At 41.9% G+C, this 4,520-nt stretch overlaps 1 protein-coding gene and 1 pseudogene across 2 annotated transcripts in view; one reads left to right on the plus strand and one right to left on the minus strand.

Annotated features, from left to right (window-relative positions):
• Positions 1 to 4,520, minus strand: part of Akap6 (A-kinase anchoring protein 6) — a 454,178-nt gene that overhangs the window by 29,793 nt on the left and 419,865 nt on the right. The window lies entirely within an intron of this gene.
• On the plus strand, positions 464 to 2,642 carry LOC126499563 (heterogeneous nuclear ribonucleoprotein A1-like; annotated as a pseudogene).

The following is a 4,520-nucleotide window of genomic DNA, read 5'->3' on the forward strand; positions in this document are numbered from 1 at the left end:
ATATATATATATATATATATATATGTACATATATTATACACACACACATATATAACACAACACACACAGAGAACCACCAATAAACTAAAATTAAATTCCAGAAATTAAACTTAAACATTTTGGACTATTTTGTCTAGATAGATAGATGGACAGACGACAGACAGACAAAATGGTCCAAACTGTTTCTTCAGTTACAGTGGGGATCCAACAGTAGAGGCTTGGGAGGTTATGGGCTTTGGTTTTTAAGAATAATGGAATCACAACATATCCTTAATGAGGGGGATGACATATTCCAACACCATTTCAACCCTTTAGGTCAGATGCACTTGCGCTCAGTAGGCTGGAGGAGAACGCCATTGGTGGTTCTAATCTTCCTGTCTGAACTGAACAGGTGGACAAACTCAGAGACAATGGGGAAGCTCACAGGACACAGACACAGCACACTTAGAAACTGCAGTCAGCGATGGAGAATGCATCCAATGCATCCGCGCCCTCATCCGTTATCACCACAGCACAGGGCTCCAGTGCAACCGTGGACTAGGGCTGCAAGTGATAAACGATGTTTGAGGAAGATTCCTAAGAAATCCTGAAGATAAGAGGAGAGACAAAAGCAAGAGCAGAGAGGACTTTAAAGCTCAGCACAAAAGGCTGCCGGCTGGAGCGATGAGATTCAGCTCAGCTCCTGGCTAGATTAACATAAACCTCACATGGAGAGTTCACTAACTCAGTTTCTATTACCTGGTAACCATGTCCATCTTTCAACAACAACAACAAAATATATAAGGCATGCTTAGGGGCCAGGGGTAACCTCTGGAGATAGAAGCATCAGAAATAGTCTCGATAGGACACGGATTTTAGAATCACCAGAAAGTTTGAAATAACTATGTGTTAAATAAACAACGTATTAATGTGCTAAAGCCTCAAATGGAAAAGTCAATAGCATGCATACATGGGGAATGTAAGAGAAGACAGAATTGCTAATAAAACAAAATCAAATGCTAGAAATAAAAACTTAGAAAATGCAAAATAAGTGAAGAAAATCCTGACTGGGCTCATAAATAGACTGGAGATAGCAAAAGGATCAGTGAGATTAGATAATAATAATTTTAAAATCCTAACCAAATCACCAAGAGAAAGTGATCATGTAGATAAGGAAAATGTGCAAAACAATCACAAAGGGAAGTATTCCTTCACAACGAATAAAATCATATCATCTGAGGAAAAATGGCATGATCTAGAGATCACCATGGCCAAGAAAAATGAGCCATACTCAAAGACAAACAGCACACAATCTCTCTCGTGTGTGGAATCTCGACCCCAAAAGGTCCAGCTCTGAAAATAAGCGGGGGTGTTTGGGAAGAGCAAAGGGAAGAACAGAGTAAGCAGGGGGACAAGAAAAGGCAATGATGCAATTGAGTTACATCATACAAACGTATGAAAATATCACAATAAACCCATTATTCTGTGCTACTGATAAATACTAATAAAAGAAAAAAATTAAGATTTTAAAATAAAAGTCCTCTGTGGAAAGAAAAAGAAGAGGCTTCCTGCTTGGGTCCCTGTCATCTGTCGGCGTGCTTACTAAGCACAAATATTAACTCTGCTCTTCCAGGGAGTGTGCCACAGACAGACTCGTGAGGAAGGCTTGTGAATATGCTCACTGGCTTTCTCCTTCCTGCCCACTGGTGTGTCAGGGGAAGGCATTGCTGGCACCTCTCATCTGCCTTCAGTCATGTCTAAGGCAGAGAGTCTTCTAAGCTGCTCAAACAGCTTCATAAACTCTTCAACGGAGAGCAGAGTTTCCACACGACAGACAGATGAGTCTCAGGAGCCATTTTGAGCCATGGGAACCTCTCACCAACTGTATGCTGATAAGACAGCCAATGACCAAATGCTCCGGAAGCTTTGGATTTTCACTTATACCACTGTGGAAGAGCTGGGTGAAGCCATCGATGTGAGGCCACACATGGTGGCTGGAAGAGTTGTGGAGCCAAAGAGAGCTGGGTCGAGAGAAAGGTCTCAAAAGCCAGGCGCCCAGTTAACTGATAAAGCTCAGCGTTGCCGGCAGTAAGGAAGACAGGAGAACATCCGTGAGATGATTTTTTACAGTATGGGAACATCCAAGTGGTTTAAACCATGACTTGGACAACCACGACTCCACAGATGAGGTCGTCACCCAGAAATGTACTGCGAATGGTCACAGCTGTGAAGAAAAACCCCGTGGAAGCAAGAAATGGCTAGTGCCTCATCCAGCCAAAGAGGTCAAAATGATCCTTTCGATCATTTTGGTGATGATTTGGAGATGGTTTGGGTGGTAATGATGATTATCGTCATGGAAGAGGCTTCAGCGGTCATGGTGGCTTTGGTGGCAGCTGTGGTGGTTGTGGTAGGTTTGGTGGTAGTGGGGATGCCTATAATGGATTCAGTGATGACGGAAGCAGTTGTGGAGGTGGTGGGAGCTAGAATTGTTTGGGCAACTACAACACTCAGTCTTCAAATTTTGGACCTACAAAGGGAGGGGACTTTGGAGGAAAGCGTTCCAGCCCTTCTGGTCTTAGAGGCCAAGGTTTGCTAAACCACAAGAGTAATGTGCCGATGGTGGTTCTAGCAGCAGTAACGACGGCACTGGCAGAAGGCTTTAATTACTGCCAGGGAAAGTCTTTCCTGTCTCCCAAATGAAGACACTGAGGTGTATAAAGAAAAGTAATTAGCCACAGAGACACAACTAATGGCCAAGCTCTTAATCAGGGCATTCGTTTGCGACGCTCACGGAACACCACCCCCTTCACTTGAGAAACTCACTCTTCTACTGAAAATTCCTCAGATTAGCATCTTATATTTAACATGCGATTATAATTTAAATTTTCTTTCTTTCTTTCCTTTTCCTATTCCTGCTCCTCTTCTTCTATTCTTCTCTTCCTGCTCCTCCCTCCCTCCCCGCCACCTCTCTCTGACTGCAAGGAGGAACAGGAGAAGGGGTATCTAGATAGCTCTCTGATGCAATGTCGTATCTTTGGAGAAAAGAGTGGGAGATTTGTAAAATGAACCTATATATCGGGTATTGCTATTGAAAGAACTTTTTGATATTGGGAGCTTGGCTAGAAATATTCTAGAGAAGGAAGCTGGTTTTGACATGTATAAGGATTTTTTTTTTTAACAACCATCTCTCTTGTAAGTAATTAGTACAAGTAATTACATAATTACTTGATTATGTAGCAGCGGTAAAAATTTTACAGGAGGTTTCTCACTTAAACTCTAGCCTTATAAAAATAATTGCCACAAGTCAAATTTATTTTCTAAATGTAGTAATTCTTTCTGCATTTCATTTTTGTTCATGGGGAGGTGGAGTCTAAGTCTATTTTTGTTTAATGACCAGAGCCCAAGAAATGTGTACCTTATTAATATGCCACTATGTTTAGATACCGATTTAAACACCTAGGATGACTCTTCAGGCTACAGTGTGAGAAACACCTGGATAGGACATGAAATGATAGTCTGAGATGACCTTCTAAAGAATGTCTTCAGTCAGAAAGCTGTAAAACCATTAGTTAGATCAGGGTGAGGATACTATTATTTAAGTCAAAAACAACAACAGAAAACTAAAGGTTCTTAGTTTTCAAAATGTACCACCAATAGCAATACAGAGAAAGTGAGAAGGTACCCAGAGAGAAAGAAAGAAAAGGGGGGAGAAGGGGAGGCTTTATATAACGCCCCCTTGTCGCACGGCCTGAGCAAGGCAGCGTGTCAGGTTCCTTCCCTTTCATCCTCTCTTTTTCTTTTTTGAAAGTGAGCTGGCTCACCATTGCAATTTTTCTCAAGTCCTTAGAACTCTAATTAAAATGTGGTAATTGGTTATGTTACCTCAATTACCATGATGCATGGACATTGATGCAATGTGACACCAGCCGAATCCCTTGGGTGTTTTACCCTGGGGCCATCCCATTTATTGTGGCCTTATTATTTTCAATTATGTGGCTAGATGTGGCGTATACTTTCAAGGCCATTAAAGGTGTATGGTTTTTCCGGACACAAAGTTCTGTTCTCAGGAGAGCTCTGCAGGCTCAGAGCAGAAGGAGGAAAAATGGGTGTGGGGATAAAACCTCAGACCCTCAATGCACTGAGAATTCAAAGGTACACCTGCTTTAAACAAGGCATTTGAAAGGAATCTAGCTTCGTTCTGCGTTTGAAAAGCGGGAATGATTAATGTTACCAGACAACGACTGTGCCTAATAAAACAGAGGCCTCATAGGAGATTAAGACTGATGGGAAAACAGATACAAAAGATGAATTTCCAATACTTTTACTTTTCTGTTTGTTTGTTTTCAGACAAGATCTCACCAAGTAGCACAGGCTAGCCTGGAGTGCACTATATAGCTCGGGCTATAGTTCTCCCGTCTTCGCCTCTGGAATGCTGGGATGATAGACCTGTGCTACCATGCCTGGCAAAACAAGTCACTCTCTCTCTCTCTCTCTCTCTCTCTCTCTCTCTCTCTCTCTCTCTCTCTCTCTCATATTTAGTT

Source organism: Alexandromys fortis, unplaced genomic scaffold (genome assembly GCF_014885135.2).
Source record: "Alexandromys fortis isolate MF-2015 unplaced genomic scaffold, M_Fortis_MF-2015_v1.1 scaffold_35, whole genome shotgun sequence".
Classification (NCBI taxonomy): Eukaryota; Metazoa; Chordata; class Mammalia; order Rodentia; family Cricetidae; genus Alexandromys; species Alexandromys fortis.